A 21,666-nucleotide genomic window follows, 5' to 3' on the forward strand; every position below is an offset into this window, starting at 1 on the left:
GTGTACTCAAGGATTGTCAAGGATTTTATCAAACAAACGGCAATTGAGTAATATTTTACCTAATTTACAATTCAGTTTAGAAAAAAGCTATTTGACGATTTCTTGTTTAACTTTAAATCAAAATTAAACTTAAAGTCAAACTGTTTTGAAAAGATTCAAATAAAGCCGTTTAATTGTGATGTTCTCTTACAAAATGATAAGGATAAGAATTTTTAAAGACTTTCTTTCGAATCCTTTTCTTGAATATAAGAATGTTTAATTTGTATTGATAGTGTATATATTTGTATGTATGTATTCGAAAAATAAATATTTCTAAACAATTTATGATGTTTTATGCGGTTTGATCTACAATAAGGCTTTACAAACAATAAAGGTTCAACAATTACAAAACACATTTCTGATCCATTTGAAGAACGGTTAATAATTCCAAAAAAAATACTCCTCATCAAGATTCTAATAAAAGTTCACGTATGTATTTTCAATTAAACATCACATTGAAATGCGATTAACAAATGGAAGTAAGCTATTAGAATGACTACCTTATATGATACTTAATGTCAGCAGAAGTGGTAAAGTTGAAATTTACGATAAACACTGCTGTAAAGTTTGGTTTTCCCGTTTGAAATTTCCGAGCCTTATTGTATACATAAAAGAAGTAATAGATGTATTGCATACAAACCATAGTCTATTCACTTTAGTGTAATCGGTGTAAATGCCAATATCAATGCTTTATCAAGATACCTTAAATTGAATTCCCAATTGCATTATCAAGATACTTTAAACTGAATTCATGTAAATAACATTTTCCTTTCAGTTCTTTTTAATTACATGTATCTTGATTCCTGACTACAGGAAACAAAGCAACTTATTTGTTCAACGCCTTCATACCTTTTATCATTACTGTTAATCTTTTTATTTGTATTTACATTTCTTTACCCTCTGGGCGCATGTATTTTTCTCTTTGAGCTTCTTGCGAGTATAGGCACTTGTAACATTAACCTTTTAAGCTTTTAGTTCTATGTTGTTGTTTTTAAGTTCTGGAAAAGTGTTGTTTTATTTTGCAAAGTTAGCACAGTCATATTAGCAACAAAACCTAATTCAAAATTTAGCCTGATCATCAAATCTTTCAAACTATATTGGCACATTTACCAGTAGTAACAAATCAAGATATTATCAAATTAGTGAATTGCAGGAAATGTTAACGTTATATTTTAAATCGAAACATAATGCTAATATATAACATTCAATGACTGCATCATATCTTCGTTTCGTTTTTCTAGGAACTCGCTTTACATTATTGCCAAATTCATACAGAACTTGTCATTGAAATGGTCAACACATCATGATAAAAAAAGTTCAACACAAGTATAAACTTATTACAACTAAAACTTTATATTTTAACACAGTTATTATAAATACTTCTTTCTGACCACTAATACAACATTGAAACATCAATTCTAACACCATTAGAATGCGAATCTTTGAAAGACTGATTCATTTGTCACAAAATTTCTCAAATTTCAAGTACTTTGTATAGTTGTTTTATTTATAAAAGCAGCAAAGCAAACATTCAGTGCTTTTTTTTTATTGAAATACTGACAAATTATAGAGGGAAAAACAACTAACTTTACGTGGGCGTAAGCTGTTTGACAGGAACGATTCTGTATTCTATCCAAACATACAACAAAAACTAAACAACTTGAAAAACAAAACATGACGTCTTTATGCCAGCAGTGTGGGAAGAAACGGCTTTCATGGAACATTTATAGTATTACATTAATATCTAATGTCACCTCTTTTTAAGTTCACACAATTTTCTCAGGTGAATACCACCATAACATATGATTTCAGCGGCACGTGTACGCATCGGTATTACTGAACAAAAACACTTGAAACGTTTCCTATTAACTTATTATTGACGTCATGTTTCTTTTTATTTCCATGGCATCACTGCATTAGAGAAATAATATTAAGATCATCAGTGACACATGCCATTTTAATGAGAGTATACCATTATGCATACTTCTTTCAATTTGACCATTACATATTTTTTGCATTAATCATATTAATTTACAACAAAAGGTGAAAAGGAACAAGCATATGTTCTGAACCAGACATCATTGCGATAATATATCTCTGATACAGTATCAAAACAGCGCATCCTTTTTTCCTTGATTCTGCAGAACTTTATGTTAAATTTGCGTTTTATAAAACATACGATTTTTACTTACTATTGGTGAAATGATGTACAATTGTGTGAAATGTCATGTTATTATTTTAAGTATGGATTTTCGTTTTTTGTTGTTGTTTTTGTTGTTGTTGTTGTTGTTTTTAATAAACCAGTTGTACGTGTACTTCAATAAGTTACTAGTTTCTAAGATATAGCGGATGTATGCTGTCCTTTAAATGTCATGATAATTTTATTGGCATCACGGATAATATTACCAATGTTGCCAATATAGCACAAGGCATCTCAAAAAAAGCTGTAGGTCAATTGCACAAAAAGTTACAAGGTCATGATTATCATTCTGTCAAAAAAGGTTGAAAAGCAGTTTATCATCGTAATATAAAACGAAAATATAGCAGACAATGTAATAATTTCTATCAGTCAGTGTATTCGAAAATATCATATTAAGATCATCAGTGACAAATGTCATTTTAATGTGAATATATCATTATGATATTTTTCTTAATATGACCATAACATAATTATTACATAAATAATATTAATCTGCGACAAAAGCGTGAATAAACAAGCATACGTTTTTAACCAGACATCATTACGATTTTATATCTCTGAAACAGTATCAAAATATCATATTAGTTTATCCATCTTTAATTTACATGATTCTGCAGAGATTTATGTTTAACCGGCGTATATCTTATAACTCTAAAATTGCAGAAGTTTTGACTAATTATTGGTGAAATGATATACAATTGTGTAAAAATAAATGACATATGGAATTTCGTTGCAATTGGTATTCTTTTTATTTTATTGGGAAATTAACAAGTTGGTCATGTACTTTCATTAGTCACTATTTTCTTAGATATATCGGATGCATGCTGTCCTTTAAATGTCATGATAATTCTATTGGCATTAAGGAAAATAGTACCAATGTTGCCAATATAGCGTAAGGCATCTCAAAAGAAGCTGTAGGTCAATTGCACAAGGTCATGATAATCATTCTGTCAGAAAAGGTTGAAAAGCAGTTGATCATCGTAATATAAAACGGCAAGAAAGCGGACAATGTAATAATTTCTATCAGTCAATGTTTAAAAACACTAATTTGAATGATGTTTTCCTATTCATCTTATAATGAAATCATTATTTCGAGCATAATTACTTTTATATAATGTCATACAATAATCAGACACGAAGTAGGAAACAACATTTGCTTTGTCTAACCGATTACTCCAGTTTTTTTTCTCGTATTATATATCAATGACAAATAATTCAAATACAAATACTCTTAATAAGCCTCCTCATCGTATAAACGAGTTATTTTGTTTAGTTTAAAGGCCTAAAACTTGACTATTGTATCTACTTCTTCAAAAGCTGCATTCATTGGTTTTAAATGTTTTGATAGTGTATTAAAAGCATAATCGAGATGCTTTATATGGATGAACGGCCTTGCAAAAAAGATGTTTTAACAATCTTGTAAAATAATAGAATTAAACAAAATTCTGTGAACGGAAAAGAAAATGTGATAGAATATAAATTTCGTTTGCTTTGTTATGACAGGCCAGCACCGTCACACTTATAACTACTGAACAATCAATGCTTTCAACAAATGCCAGATAATTGGGGCAATAGCGTATTATCAAGGAGTGTTCTAGCGGATGTGTTTAGGAATTTGCATCAAGTGCAATGAGGAATGACAAAATAGCAATGCACGTAAATACGTAAGTTATTGATAAGTAAACTAGCTCGTGTATACAATAAAAAAGAAAGCATCTTAACTGGTAAAAAACCACATACAAAACACATCACTATTCTATTACTTACATTTTATTGATAAACTTGAATTGAATCTAATTTTAAAGATGTACATTGCTCAAATTAGATTTTAGAATGCTACACAGTCTCTCTTTTTGAAAATATAAAATAAGCAAGTTTTGACTTCATATGAAGTAGATATTTTATACTTAAAACCCTACACACTATATGTGGTCACAATATGAATATGTATCATTGAAAAAAACTGGCAGGTTTTTTTTTAAGAAAGGATCAACTTTACATGACCTGTAATAGATAAGGCCGCTTTCGACACATACACGTATATTATTATTAATGTATTAAAATCAGTCATATTTAGTAAGATTTTAATAGATTTCAATGTAGTTCTGTGTTTTGTGATTAAAATATTTTACTCGAGGATGAGCATAGTATATCTCTAAAGTAGATCAGATTACAAACAATTGTAAACAACTTCAACAAACAAATACAATATAATAATGGCAAAGAATAAAGAAAAGGCAGTGATACGAGTGAGTGCGAATGTATTAGCAAATGATTGTATTAAATTAGGCACTGGAGACGACATTAATTCAATATCAAAAGCTTTGACGAAATAGGAAATCGAATTATTGTTTACCCAAGTGAATTAACTCAGCTCTTTATTATCTAAATCAAGAACAAAGTCCGATCTATGTTTAGTAAAAAGCAATTAGTGTTCTTTGTTATTAAACATGATTAAGTTCCTTGCACTTTACTCTGAGCACTACACATGAATGTTGATGAAAGATAAGTTTCAAACATTTTGAAGTTATCTGTAGTATATCACACTTGTTATTTAAACATCAAAGGTAGTCAACATAATCGTCAACAAAACCGGAAATAATTTTTTCTTTGCCTCTTTGTAGAAAAGTTTGTCTAATCTATAATAAACATATTAAAAGTTTCAATACTTTGAACAATATGACAGTCAAATCTTCGAAATGGTGGTGTTTCGTTTATAAGTTTTCCTCCTTTGATTAAATACAATATCTTTTATCTTATACTTTCGCTATGTCTGCACTCTGTTTCAATCTTGGGTAAATGTAATGTATAATTGATGACTTTATTTGTTTATTCACACATCCTATCTCACAAAGTTTGATGTTTTCCAGATATCTGGTCAATTACAAACCTCATACAACATTTATGTTATATAGCGGCAACGAATGATTTACCTTTACCAAAAGCTACTGTTGTGTTATATACCGGCAACGAATGATTTGCCTTTACCAAAAGCTACTTCAGTAAGTTCAAGTTTTTCAACTGTGCAACCATGCCAGACATTTAAACTATTTGTTGTTTAATTTTAGCAATGGTCTTTTAGATTATTGTTTAAATGGCTAAAGTAAGCATATATTCACACGAAAAAAAAGAGAATATAAAGTCTTAAAAATCTCCTTTTTAGGTTGCATTGAAACATGTCTTGATTTTTGTACAAACGTAAAAAGGCATTTACTTTAGTTGTGTTCCTTTTTCAAACTGCTTAGATTTGAAAATTTCAATGTGCTGGTTTTTCATCATAAATATAAATATAGATAACTTATTGTATGATGATGTTTAAAAGGAATATTATGAATTGCCATTCTGACAGACAAAGCACAAAGAGGTTTATTGTTTTCTCGTTTAGGGCACACGCTTTTTATTAATTGGGGACCATACGCCGCTTTTCATGGAATGGCACGGAAGTGTCACATTGAAGGTTCCATATTAACCGCCGTATGAACACATCTGCGGGTGTTTTTAAATTCAAAATTTTACTATTTCATGTTTAAATGTTGAATTCTGCTTAAGCCGGTGCTAGGGGGCGTGGACGGTAAATTGCACTTTCCAGTACCGTCCATGAACAGGCTCAATCAAACCGAGCCTGCAACATTTTCAATTTTGCCGTGTTGGGCTTTCTTTAGGGATTCTGTATTTATCTATTTTATGATATTATGATATAAGTGTTGTTTTACATTCAAAAAATAGCTAACGGACCGTTAGTTGTTCTACTCAGATGTCCGTTTTAGCTGAGGCAGAGGCACATGAAGTCTTCCTCCACTAGTAAAGATGGAAATCGCCATATGACCAATACTGTGTTGATGCAAAGTAAACCCCAACCAAAAAAAATTGAATAGTGTACATATAGTCGACTTCTTGAAAAAAAACTAACAGTATGTTAAAATTTGTTAAAATAATTACATGATGGATATACAAGATACGAGTACTTTTCGGATTATTTTGGCCCATCTTAAATCATCATCAAAACAAGATGTTTTAAGGTTTGGATATAAATATGGCAATCATTGTACTAAAGTGAGCGTTAAAGATAATAAAGTTGTATTTGAAAATATACTGTTATATCCTAAAAGAAAAGAAATTACACTCAAGGGATGTGGTAAAATGCAGTTTAATCTTGATATAATTATGTTTATTATTAATTTATGTTAGTAAATGAATTCGCAATTTCAAATTTCAACTCCTATTTTAGCGAGTCGAAAGTCTGTGTAAAACAATCATTATCAAACAGGAAAAGAAATGATCAGTGTTTTGGTTTTAACATATTCATTTAAGCTCGTTGCGAACAAGTTCTTGCAACTTATATTAATCACTCTCGAGTACGCTTCCTGGAACCAACCAGTACTGGTGTCATATGAAGAAACATGGTCGTGACTCGAGTAGGGCTCGAACCCATGATCTCTGGGTTGAGAGGCAGACACCTTAACCACTAGGCCATCACTCCCATTCTCAATCAGCAATTTGTGCAAATTATTTCCATTTCTGGTGAAAAATTACTAAAACTTCAAAATCAATGCACGCGATAACCTTTTGTTAACAACTAATAAATGCACAATGAAAACTCATAGTCAAATGGATGATGGTCATCGACTTTTCATGTTCTACATGTTACATTATTTTGGAAAGATAAATGTAGAAGATAAAATTGATGAAATTAAAACAAAGGCTACATGTTCACATGTTATTCCTTTCTCAAACTGTTGTATAACAGATAATGGTGAACTTTAACGCAGATATTTTACATTTTACACTAACTCGTAGACAAACTCGTTTTATACACTATAATAGCACTTCCGGTGCATTTCAAGTTAGAGTAATTACAAGAAAATCGTATCATGTCAAATACCTCTAAACGGTTTAATTCGTTTCATCTTCTTTTCTTTTTCGACTTGAACAAATATCATCTTCTTGACTTGAACAGATTTTATCTTTTAACAAGACATACATTCATGCATTGCACTATTTTTAACATTTTGTCATTATCGCCAATCTAAACTTTCTATCAAAATTTGTTTTGCCTCGAGAAACTAGAATTTTTCCTTTACAATTGCCTTTATTTTGGGGAAGTAAGTATTTTACCACCTACCTGACAATCGTTGTTTTAATGCCATGGAAATCTTTTGAAAGTCCTTTTATACTAGCTGTTTTGTTTCAAATGCAGGAAAAATAATTGTGTAATTGTGCAATGCTTTCAAGTTCAAATGAAATGAATGACTACAAATATATTATAAAACAAGCACTTTAAATGATGAAATGTGTCGATATAATTATGGTTTTACTAGTACAAAAATATTAAGGAATTAAATCACCCTTGCTTTTATAATTTTATTACTTTGTTCAATAGAATAACTGTTAAACATTCATTGTCGTTTTCTTATGTTTGAATATGTACAGCAACACAAGGTATACATAGTGTCAGAAAAATGAAGTAATTGGGTGAAAATACATTTCATATCCGACTCTTTTGTCTATGGTGTATCATGTGCCTAACGTAAATCATTTATAATGAACAAGACGGTATAGTAAAAATGCCAAAGAAACAGATGTTGTCATCTTGTAGAACATAAAACAGGTCTTATCAAGATACAATATGCAAGCCAACGTCCAAGGACTGCCAAAGTGTGTGTGAATCAAACAGGTAATTCAAATGGCAGATTCGGCGGCGTCTTATGTTGAGTGTGTCTGTGTGTTAGGAACAATATTTATGTTGTAAAGTATGCAGATCTTCATCTGGTTTGTCATGTACCACCTCAGTCTGTAAACTTTGACTGGCTTTTTTATTATCAATTATACTTATGGTTATCTTTTTGCTTTATCCTTTCTTATGTTATGCTTAATTTGTGTATGAAAGGTCAAAAACAAAATTGACAGAGGAACGAACAATAACTGGTTTTGTATCAGAAAATATAACATAAAATGACAATAATTTTCTTTAAAACGATATTTTTGTTACGTGATAAATTCACTTAAACATGAGAGACGTAAAGACATATTCCTCAAAAGAAAGATGATATATACCTTTATCATTTTGACCGTTTATGTACTTATGCTAATAAAACCAACACAAATTTTTTTTATGTGCGAATGCTACTAATTCTCGAACTCGAAAAGCTTAAAACTAGATTACCAAGACATCTCTTGATAACAAGTGACATATTTCTAAATTGTCCCCTGAGAATGTATGTAATGAGTGTAATTTCCGGAACAATTATTGCTTAAATGTAAACAAAGTAGTAAAATTGAATAAATCGGGTGTTGCCAGCCAATCCCCTCCAACCCCTGGCGCGGGATGTTGCATCCCAATTTTCTTTAAGAGAGAGAAAAATATACTTGCTGTGTTCATTACTCGAGAAATAAATTCTTCACCGTAAGACCAAAATACAGAACGGGCTCTAGGATGCATAGTTATTCAATTTATTCAAGAAGGGCGTGGTAATTTCCTAAAAGCTTCCTCCATGCTATCCACGACCAAACATTTTGGTATTCCAATTAAACAACCATAATTGACTAAAACCAACAATTTGAACATTTTCACATATTCAAGTAATCAAGATATTATAGTATGTAAATTTATTTGGAGGGAAATGTTTTGGAGGGAAACCTGATGATTCACAAAATAAAGAATAACGGTTTAAATGCAAGTGTAGTAACAACTTTGATTATTTTGCATCATATCTTTAATTAGTGTTGTACAATTAAATCCTACCGTCTCTTAAGGCCTTAATATTAATCCACTCTTATTTAATGTTTTTGATACAATACCAGTTATTGTCCAAACATTATTCGAGCATATTGATTCCCCATGTTATAAATCGAATTAGCTTTGACACTCTGACACATAGACACATTTAAACACAAGACACCCACGAATCTGACATTTGAATCATCTACCAAAGTTCCAAACGCTTCGGCAATTCCTATATAATGAATATCATACGTATGTCTACGATGTGTGCTTTATGTTCTCAATGTTGGCAACATCTGTTTTCTTGACAGTTTTAGTATTCCTTGCTGTATATTATCAATGATATAAAGAAGACACGTAAAAAAGAGAAAAGGATAACAACGAAATTCGTAATATATTTTCCCTGGATATGAATGACCCAGTATATTATTTGCTACAGTGCATATACAATGTACATGTACTCAAGTGAGAGAAAAGAAGATAAGTAAACCACGAGGATAAAAATGTTTTAATTTTAGCAGCACAACATTAAAACATTCAAAGCTTATGACTGGTATTATAGGGTTTATAATCAGAAAATAATATGTTATCAAGAATTTCCAAAAGTGGGGAAGAGTATATTATTGGAAATGTAGTAAAATATGAAAAGCAAGATCATCATGGAAGGGCGACATGCCCCCAACACAGGACCAAGGGCAAGATGCCCAGCAGGACACTGAATAGGACAGGTCCCAAGAGCAATGACAATATTACATATTGCTGTTTAGCATCATCGCAATTCCCTGCAACATCACTTTGTATTTCAGAAACTTACGCAAACACAAATACAATAACTTTCTCTTGTTAAAGGTTGCAATGTTCTTACTCTACAAACGCACTTGAAAGTTAATCCTATTTTGTTGCTCTTGAAGTGGAAGTGGTATTGATAAAAAAAACTGCTTCAAACTTCACAACAAAGTTCAGAATAGCTCAATATTGCTCGGGTTATTAAAGGGACTAAATCTATTATAATAATCAATTTGATTTGTCAAGCACAAGTGAAAGCTTTCAATCAATCAGCGTTCGTTTAAATGGGCAATTTATTTTATTTAGAAAACAAATCTGCAGCAATCGGCAAGGACTGCAATTATGTCTTTGTCGCTAAACTATTTTGGTTAATCTTTCGATGGAAATGATACAGATAACCAATATGTGATAAGCTGTACAAGGAACTACGATAATAGAATTAAACATGCTATAATAATGACATTTTGTAGTAACATTACTAGCAAACTAAATCTGTATCTAAATTCTAAATTGGAATCAACAATGTATACACCATTCATTTTTATAAAGATTTTTTTTCCATACTGACATATAAGTAGATATTGCTATTCAATCTGCAAACAAACGAAATATAAGATAATAAGTTGAAAATAGGTTTTGCATAAAAAGTACAATCGCTAGTACTGGTAAAAGCAGAATTTAACATCTAAATTCAAACTTAAAACAACACCAGAGATCAAAACCATCTCACCTGCTGGAGCTAAGAGATGCATAGATTCGAGCCTATTTATTCGCCTCGTACGATCACGTAGGGATAAACAGTGGCTGCAATTCTGATACCCTAACCACTTAAAAGCAACCTCTCAGCCACAAGGGATTTTCATACGTAGGTTATCATATTACTTCCAATGAAACAGGTTCGGGCTATTCCATAAACAGTAATGTGTGGTTTCCAAGTAAAACAGGGTGTGTCCAAAACGAAAAAAGCGATTGGCAACGCAAATAAAGGAACTTTGAAGAGGTTCATAAGTTATGACTTTTTCAGACAAGCCGTCAAAAGAAAAATTTAAAAAGCAGGTATCATATTCTTAAGGTAATCATACAGTATTCAAGTATGAATAAAGGAAACTACATACTAAAAGTTCAAAAAGAAGAAAATAAAAATGCATAAACACAACAATTATGCCGTGCTGAAAGATCTTCAAGGCTAATTGACTGTACTGGGCGACATTTTATACAACACAAACAACTCTAATGTGACGTTAAATAGAGATCAACGGAATAACTAAAGAACGTCCAAAACGGTTAAATTAGAAATATTTCAGACTCGGTTTGATTGAGTCTTTTCATAAATCATACCCATAAGAACAAGCTGCCGTCCACGCCCCTAGTTCTAGGTAAAAAAATCGATGTATGATGTCTTTTTGAATTTGAAACATATATGGGTAATACGGTGGTTATCATGGATGATGGAACATATAATGTGACACAATCGCGCAATGTCATGAAAAGTTGTGTATGATCCTCTCAAAAGACAGCCAATGTAAGTGCATATCTGCCGGGGGTTAAAAAAACTACAATTGTATAACATTTCAGTTTACATATTCAACAAAATAAATTTTTAAAAGGAGTATCAGGGGGCTATTTTCCTTGAAGTTTGCTCTCCCTTGTTAACCTTCTGTATATACTCATATGTACTTCATATGTAAGGTTAACATTAGTTTAATGGTATAAATATTAGATACATTATTGTGAACGTACAATTTGAGAATGTTCATCATGAAATTCACGTAAGAAAATTACCATCATTTTAAAACTCTGGAAAGGAGAGAAAGAAAAGTACAATACATATCCCAAAAATCGAAGTGAATTTGGTTTATATGCAAATTGTCTATTTAATCAAGGAATAGGGCAGCACAGCTTATTGGAAATGCAACAATTTGTGGATATTGATCAATTATATTTCTTATATTGTACACTGATGCCATGGCATTAATTGACAATTGAAGACTGGAAAATTTGCAAAATCGACATATTTATATCGCGAACATCATATGGTACAAATGTTTTCTTTTGTATGAACAAAAACGTATTATTACTTTAGAAAAACATGTGGATTTGATTCCTAAAAATTTACTTGAAATGATCTTATAAAAATGCATCTTATACTAAGCTTAAACTTATATCAAATGAGTACATAGAAGGAAAGTTCGTATAACTCAATTTAACGATAATGGTTTAAGTCGTATGCTGATTTCATTCCTATGAGAACATAACGATATAAATATGGAAATTTAAGAACAATATTGGCACATAAATCATATTTACATATATTTAGGAACAGTGATGCCAGATCATAAAATGTTAATTGCACATATTTATATGCTTGACCGATTTAAGATTGTATATAAAGATGTAAACATACGTAGTTCAAGGACAATGTATATGCGCCGTATAAGATTATATAACCCACTTTATTGCGGTTTAGAATGACGTGAATGGACTTAAGACCTACTCCGGAATTAGGAGTATATTAAGCAAAATTTGATGAAACTCAAAACCTGGGTTTCTATATATTGTACATTTTCATAAATGTTTTAGCATGATATGAGGAAATTGCGTCGTCAAGGACAAGAGTCAGCGTTTATATGTTCTCAATAGAGTAGATATTTGCTTTTTAGATAATTGCAATTTACTATTGAGGAAATTACATATCCCAACCGGAACAAAGTAATCCTTTCCATAATTACTCTGTATAGATATCCGGATAATGCTAATAATTATTTTGACAGCATAGCAAGTACCTAATAATAAAACGTAAATCATACAAATACGAGGTAAATTAAGCACTTAAAAGAGCTGTGAGAATAAGATACTTTGTCCTTCCTCGGAACTGTCCAAAATGTTCTTTACTTACATTGCATCTTACATTCTTTTCAGTTTGTTTGGATGATAGGTTTCTGTTTAAAGACAGGTTCAGTAGATTAAAGTATATGCAACATGATCAAATGTTTTTCCACTTTTAAAACCTTTATTGGCCTAGTATAAATGAGTCTATGGCACTAACAATATCTAGTTTTATCAAACACAGCAGGAAAAAAGTATGTAGATAATCATGTTCTGTCGCATTATTTAATATAAAGAGCATCTGCCATTAAATGTTATGATAACTTTTTCCACTTATCAAATACCAGTAATGGTTTGCAAACGATATAGAAACATAAATACATTCAGACAATTTGAAGAAGAAGGTTTCTGAAAACATTAACAAGTTCATACATTGTCATACATAAAAATTTCATTAAACTTCATTTTAATTAGTGCATCTGTGTGTAACATTGATAAAATCTTCTGAAAATTATAGATTTTCGGTCAGATGGTGAAGAATGGTTTTATCAATTATCGAGTCGTGCGTACTTTAAGTGAAGCTTGATCATACCTGTGATGTAGCTTACTGTCTAAGTATTTAACATATTCTTTTTCTAAAGTGAATAATTTGTTGTATGTGAATCGAATGAATGAATGTACTTTAGTGTAACATGTGGATATAAAATATTTGCACTTACGAGTACAAGTCAATAACATATTCTCATTTACAACTTAAGATTCGATATTGTCAATAAGAAACACAAAACATGAAGACAAACATAAACTGGGATCGTTTTATTTGAATAAACATTTATCATATTGACAAAAGCTATTTAAATATTTCCAATGTATGTACATAACACAGCAATTTCTAATGAATTGAACTATACATGAAGTTATGTCATTTACATTGATTAGGCTAGGATAACTAAATATAAAGCTTTGCTTTTTGACAATGAATTTTAAAACAAAAAACGATTCAAGAAGTATTGATTATAAAATTTGATATTTAATCCACAATAATTCTGCATAACCGACTTCTTTTCCTTCTCTTAACTTAAAATCAGTACCAACATTATCTCAATTTATATGGTACTATCCAACACCTTGCTCTGGAACTTCATATTTTGATGGATCATTCAAGTTTCTTGTTTATGTCATCTTATAATTATCTTTTTAATGAAAGAAAAAGTATTTTCTTCACCTGCCGCATTGCCTTGCAAATAAAAACATCTTTTGTTCGTGATAAGAAAGATGAAGAGCTCATAATGATTGCATGTAACATTTACTCGGTTTAAAACATACTGTATGCTTTGTTGTATAGATCGATTGATAATGGAACATAGGCAACTCGGAGTTTATATTCAAATGCACTTTTTATTCACTTCAATCAAACATTTTTCTCTATCTGATAGTTGTAAATTACGCTACACCACTGAGGTTTCTGAAATTATACACTTCGTACCAGTGATGTTTCTTCTTAAGAATAAGCATCCATTTGTCTAATTTGGTGCCATATTTCATTATTTTTGTCATTCTGATGATGTGACAGTTCGCATAAATTAAAACATGACAACTTAACGTTCATGAACTGCTCCCGTCACTGTTTGGTTTGTTTTTTAATGTTCAGGTGTCAATAATTATATTTCAATTTGACATTTTTGTTATACATGTATTCTGCAATATATTTGAAACGATACCTTCATGTTTAACTATAACTATATAGTGTAAACAAGAACAGGGACGATTCTAAAAGGAATAGCCAATGTTTACACTTCCGGTGCATTATCAATTTTCAATTTGTTTAAAAATGTAATTTTGTATAATTTTGCATCATGTTTATGTTCTTTATTTGTCCTTGCAGCAGTCTCATAAATAAGAACAATTCGAGCAATTCGATCGAATTACTAAAAATTGAAAATACCCACTATTGCGGTAGTAAAATGTACATTTTAGATAATTTTTATATTTAAATGTTCAAATTTATGAAAAGTTTGTAGCAACAATTAATAACGTTAAACTCAATTTACATCATATACGTCTTCCTATAATCAATAGGAGATGGCTTTCAATTGAAGCATACGTACTCTTTCTTACAGATAAAAATATATATGTTTATTCGTGAAATATCATCCTGACTTGTTGTTTATTTCAAATAACAAAGTATTGATAAGACATCCAGTGGCAAACATGTTTGTGATCATTAAATCTTTAAACACAGCTGCTCAAGTAGAGTTTATTGCGCACTGTTCATAAATGAACTACCTTTATGTCGCACCAGATTTTTTGAAAATTTAATAATCGATGATATACGCATAACGTCATCTGGTCCTGCAACTGTTACATGGAAAGTTTTGTTGTTTTAATTTTTTTCATAATGATCTTATACAAGTTTGATTTATATAGTAGCACATTTCGTATTTGGAAAGAAATGCTGGAGAAAAAAAAACACAAATACTGTTGTTGTGTTTTTGTTCAAATAACCTTTTATAGAAAGATGAAAATTTTGACATTGCACACGAACAGCCATTTTATGGAAAGGAAAAATCGGTATAACAAAAAAGTTTCGTCCTTCATCCTCACGGTTACTATGATATGCTGCGCTACTCTACTGAAAGCGATAACACTAAGTAACCAGACACGGAGAATTAAAATGAGTTTTATCTACATGTAAAAATACTTTATGACATGACAAACAATTTAAAAAAAAACTAGGTAGATAAGTTTGCAAAGTATAAATAAATGGTGTCGTGCTGTGTTTATCTCATCGTATTGTCAACATATTAACTATTGAAGATAAACAGTTATTATTTTAGAGGGGTTTTTGTGCATGTTTTTTCTTCATATAGACAAAACCCTTATTCGGTGCACACCGGAATACAACAGCTAAATGGGTGGATTTCATTTAGTTATATTACACAACATATGTGAAAAGTAAATGTCACACTGTTGTAAGATATAGCTCTAGATCATAGTTTGACAAAATGTCTTGTTAAACAAAACAATCCTTGACATTTATTTTAGTTTGTTTCATTGATTAAAAACATGGTTTTAGAGTCCGAGATAACCAATTGTATGATATAGAACAGTGAAATGCAACTGTTTTGCATGAGAAAATAATAAAAGTATTAAGCATGTTAACCAAATTTTCATATGTTGTTTTATTCAAATTTGATTTTAAAAGTTTTAATCAGTACTGTAAATAAGAATTCTAAAATGTGCAATTTTACACTTTTGATTGGGAAGGCATTGACCGTTTTAAAATTATGAACGTTTTAAAATTAAATCTATGATTATATAATTAATGATTCACGCGCATTACTTATCAATTACTTGTTTGGCAAATTAAGTTTTTCGGAATAGCTTAAAGCGATTCTTAGAATTAATGATAGGACGGTAGATTACTTTTCTTTGTGATTAATAAACCACTGTATTTGCACTTAAATCGATTTCAAAAAAGAAAACATTATATCACATTTTGACCTTCTCAAATGCAACTATTACATTTATAATTTAAGGAGATTTTTTCTCTAAGCATCATTTGTTTGGTTTTCATAAGACAAAATAAAATTTTGTAAAGGCTAATGTTACTTTGTTATTCTCTTTATGTACATTAAAGTTTAAATGAGAATAAATGTGTTCATGCATGTAGTTAGGGAAAGTTATTAGTTTAAAAATATTGTTTCGCAATTGTGAAACCGTTTTTAGGTTAATTACGAATTACGAATCTTACTTGGGCTTTTCAGCCCTTGTTGCATTTACGACCAAATCTGTGCTTAAACAATCGACAATGTTGTAGGCAGACACGCCTCTCTAAGCCACTGATTCCTTGACGTAAAAACTGGCATGTGAAGTTATTCTTTCAATTGGTTTTATTGACTTTGTTTTATTTGAAAATGTTTAGTAATGCATCTTTTGCAATGATTTTTACTGTTTAAACCAGCTTAATAATTAATGCTGTTTATGCTTTGAATCATTTAAAACAGAAACAGATAAGGTAGATCAATGATATGAAAGATGGTAATTTGAAACCTAATTGCATCAAACATAAAACCATTATTGCTATATTTATATCTACAAATCAATATAAGAAAGGTATGTTGTGTTAAACACAAACTTCAAAGGATTTTAGATTGCTGTTAGTGTCGCAAAAATTAACTTATTTTCTGTTTGAAAACGATTAAAGAGATGATCAAATCTGTTGCTGATAACAGCTCGATACTGCATAAGATTGTTAATCATTACAGCTCTTAAATACAATTTCCTTTCAATGAAAAGATACCTAATACTGTGCTTGTAAAAGTTTAACGTGATAAATATTGACAGCTCTGTTCGACAGGAGGCCACCTAGAAATGTCGTAATTCACTTTTCTGTTGCTCATAATTATTCTAAATGATATAAGCGTTTAGCGAATCTATTGAAGTCCTTTTTAAGTATTTTAAGTTCTTAATATGTAAGTGTGCAGTGGCAATACCAATATGTTTTTTTCTTATTGGCTTTTATATCGATTGAACATAAAGATTTGCCTGAGTTTGCCTTATATATGACTTCTATTAGAATTCATAACATAATATTTATAGTTAAATAAGTATTTAAAGCCTACAAACCGTATTGAAGACCAAAATTTCTACAGAATATTTAGATTCTCTATTCAACACAGCAATGGTGATTGATAATCATCATTAAAGTACCAAATCGTTCACAAATATGATAGATGATTTCCGTTAAAACAGGAATAAATGATTTCCCCTTTTTCCCTCATTACTTGCTTCAATTATTTCCTGTTCTTAATCTTATTTTTAAATCAGTACCAAAATTCTCTCTCCAACTTTATTTTACTATCAAACACCTTGCTAAACAGTTAACAACTGGTTATTTATGTTTGATGGATCATTCAAGTTCCTTGTTTATATCATCTAATCACTATCTCTAGGGAAACGGAAATTCCTTTCTTCACCTGCTCCATTTCTTTGCTAATGAAAACGTCTTTTGTTTTCAAATGAAGGTCTTATAATAATTTAAATCAAACATTTACTCTTTTGCTATTTATGTTCTATTATATTGATCAATATATAGAAAAATGTAAGAATTTTTTTTTTTTGCATGCGCTATAATATTGAATATAAAGGGTTCTCAAATCAATTGACCGTTTAGTTAAAAGTGAAATAGTTTTCATTTGTCGTCTTGTAGCGTAGATTCCTTTTCCGTTGATGACGATCGAGTGAGACAAAAGTTGGCATATTTTCGTCGCCACTGTCTGTATTTCAAATTATTTTTAGGGCCAAAAATTTGGATTTCATTTTTTGCCATTTGTGCTTAAGCATGCAAAATATGTGAAACGTTACATTCTTTTAAAACCAATTAACAAAACTTCTTAAAAAGGATGACCTGACTTAGTTAAAGAGAACTTTTCATGCATTGTAAAATAATGATTGAGATAATAAAATATATAATTCTATAGACTTCTCTTGCTAGTAAATTGCTCTTAATTGCTCTTATATCATGTCATTAAAATAGAGAGAAATAAGAATCCCTTAAGAAAGCTCAACACGGCAAAATTGAAAATGTTGCAGGCTCGGTTTGATTGAGCCTGTTCATGGACGGTACTGTCAAGTGCAAACTACCGTCCACGCCCCCTAGCACCGGCTTAAGCAGAATTGAACATTTAACATGAACTGGTCAAATTTAGAATTTTGAAACATTAAAACCGAGGGATTTTATCAAATACTCTTCGCAAGCTAGTAGAAAAATATGATGCTTGTGAGGTTACCGTAAGTTTGTCAAATGAAATAATTTAAATGTACAATGCATTACAGTGATTAAACACTTGAACAGTTAAGCAGCAAGCATATATTGAACTTATGTCATTGTATGTAGATTGTCTTTAATCAGCATAGTTTAATATTTAAATATAAAAGTTATTTCGGTTTCAAATACAATATTATCGTTCCTGTGTATTAACAGGAAATACCTTTAGAAATACAGCCTCTCATTCCCAACAAATATCTAGATAGAAATAATATACTTATGCCTAAAAATGCATTCAATGTAAACAACAAATATGTATTGATAAGACATTCAATGACCATGTTTGTGGTCATAAAACATTTAAACACAGTTGCGCAATTATAGTTTATTGTACACCGCTCATAAATAAAATACTTTTTTACAATCTTATTTCCGAAACTTTGTAATCAATAATTATTTCCTAAATAACAAAGGAATATCGAATGAAAACCATGGGTTTTCTGTCCTATATTGCTAGTAAAATATATTGCTATATTGCCAAAGAAAATGTGATAGATATCATATATGGTGTCTGGTATAATAATATATGCGACATTCACCAAAACATTTAATTTACAATAAATTAAAATACAAAAATATAGACTTACAAGTTTGTTTCAGTCGGTGCAGGGGCAAGGCAAGAGAAGCTTGAACTGTCGTTCATAAACAGGTTCAATCACACCGACAAACGATAGTTTTAATCTGGCATTTAAGACTTTAATCATATTTTAAAACAGCACAAAAAGGCAATTGATGGGTGTATAACTTCACATGTAAATATTATGATATTTATGAACCCTGGATAACATTTGATTCCTAATGTTATTTCGACATGATGTTTTACATTAATATGACCGGCTTTCAAATGGTTTATATATTTTAAGTTTAGCTCGGTTATAAAAAAGCCTATCGTTATAGGACCTACTCTTAAGACCACAACCTGTTACAAATATGTGTTCGAAAATAAGTATAATACATAAATGTATTGTATTGTAACACATTATTATACATTATACTGCAATAGCCGTTAGACATGATTTTTGAACTTACGTTGTTTTTACAGTTTGCACTAAAAGTGTTGATTGATCTTCATAATTTATAATTGTAAATCAAATTTACTCAAAATAGAGATGAACGAAATCCCTTAAGAAAGTCCAAAACGACAAAGTTGAAAATTTTGCATGCTCGGTTTGATTGAGCCTGTCCATGGACGGTACTGGAAAATGCAAGTACCCGTCCACGCACCCTAGCACCGGCTTAATCAGAATAAACATTTAAACTTGAAAATATTGAAATTTTGAATTAAAAAACATTTGTTTTTTATACATCCGCAGAATATTACATAAGTATCATAACAATTGATATCAATATACATACATTTATATTGACTTAAATCAGTTTTTATTTCGTCATAGTACATAGTTATATCTTTTTCGTAATGTCTATTTTAATAAATGGCTTTTCAAAACAAATTGGAAAAGAACAGGTTCGAGATCTTTTAAAATCAAATTTCATGACATGGAAATACAAAATAAATAGATAATACTAAATACAAACCAAGGCTTTTCAATAATGCCATTTAATCAATTCCCTAAATGCTTGGAATATGTAAAACATGCACACGGATGATTTAATGGTATACAATTTATCTCTATTAAATGAAAAGTAACGGTGAGGTCTAAATGCAGATGGTAGTGTGTTAAGTTTCTTCTGAATTTATTTTTGGCATCTTTGATCTTATAATTTCTGATGTCTGGCATCTATATTGATCTCCTGGTATAAATATATGATTTCTAAACTTAGTATTTATGTGCACGTACTCAAGATTTGTTTATATGGTAAGCAGAATATAGACAGCCTGCAAATCGTGTTCATCCACGTGTGTTTGCTATTTATGAGAGGAGTGTAACATGATAAGGTCATGACAATGTCATTATACGTTTATGCCTATACGTATACGTTAATTTTACGATTTTAAAGGCCCATTATGCCTCAGAAATGCTTTATTTTTATTTCTCAAAAGCTTTTTAATTTTGGTGTACCTTTATGGTATCCAAAAGGTTACTCATAGGCTAGTTACTTGAACCATCTTTATTCATCTGTTGCTTTTTGACAATAAGTACAGTTAAGAAATACTAATTCACTATAACTTAACCGATTGCCAATAGCGCTATAGTTGCAAAAGAAAAACCTTGAACGAGACGGTAAATGAGTATTTCTTTGAAAACTGTAACATGATACCAAATATTAAAATGTTTTTAGAAATAAAATTAGTAGCATTTCGGAGGCAAAATAAGCCTTAAAGAAATCGTATCAAATAGTTATGTTTACACACAAACGTTAATAAATATATGAATATATTATATAATAATATATACGTATATTTACACGATTATGTATTATGTAAAAGTCTCAAATAAAAGGACTGTTCTCTTCTTTCTTACCTTATGTTTGTAAATATTATAGAGAATGAACAATGTAAAAATCTAAAAAAAAGTATATGTTCTGTTCTTGTTTCTAACCAGTGTATCATGTATGCAGAATGTATATCAATATTTGCATCTCCTCTAATCAAATAAAATACAATTAATAGGCCATTAGTCCACTGTTTATTAACTGATAAATCAACAGAAATATGTACTTAACGACAAGATCTGTGAGACTTCATGTTTAAATAATTCATTAGCGACGTACAACCTGACCCTGACAAAATATACAGTACTGTGCATCCGTCATTCCCATGTTGTCGATTTGTTGAATTGATATGCTATCCAATGAAAAAATGATGACTGTGTGCCTAAGCAAATTATGCTTGCGCGAAAAAATACTTTATCAGGTCAATTTTTCATGCGTAAAAATGTCTGTATCTAGAAAAAGAGTGACTTAAATCAAAATGTAGATAATTAAAAAAAAAACAATTTAAGTGACCCCCACACTTTTTATTTGTTTACATAAAATGTTTCCATTATCATTCTTATAGATCATGTATCATAACAGAAAAGGGTTCACACCTAAAAGTTCATTTGGTTTATAAATCATAAAGTGTACATCATTTAATTTACTTCTGCCTATAAATAGAATAAGGTATTTAGCTAAGCTGAAGAAAGACGGCTTAGCCCAAATGCTTTAGCAAATAGTTATTTAATATTAGGGTACTTATGCTGACATTAAATCAATATAAAAAGCTTTTAAGACAAATAAATTGGATCATCTATTTGCTTTACGAACAAGGGTTTCTATTAATATTACATAAATAGTGTAATAGATATAACTGCAAACGACAGC

The sequence above is a fragment of the Ruditapes philippinarum genome, unplaced genomic scaffold (assembly GCF_026571515.1).
Source record: "Ruditapes philippinarum isolate M1 unplaced genomic scaffold, ASM2657151v2 ctg702_1_1_1_1, whole genome shotgun sequence".
Lineage (NCBI taxonomy): Eukaryota > Metazoa > Mollusca > Bivalvia > Venerida > Veneridae > Ruditapes > Ruditapes philippinarum.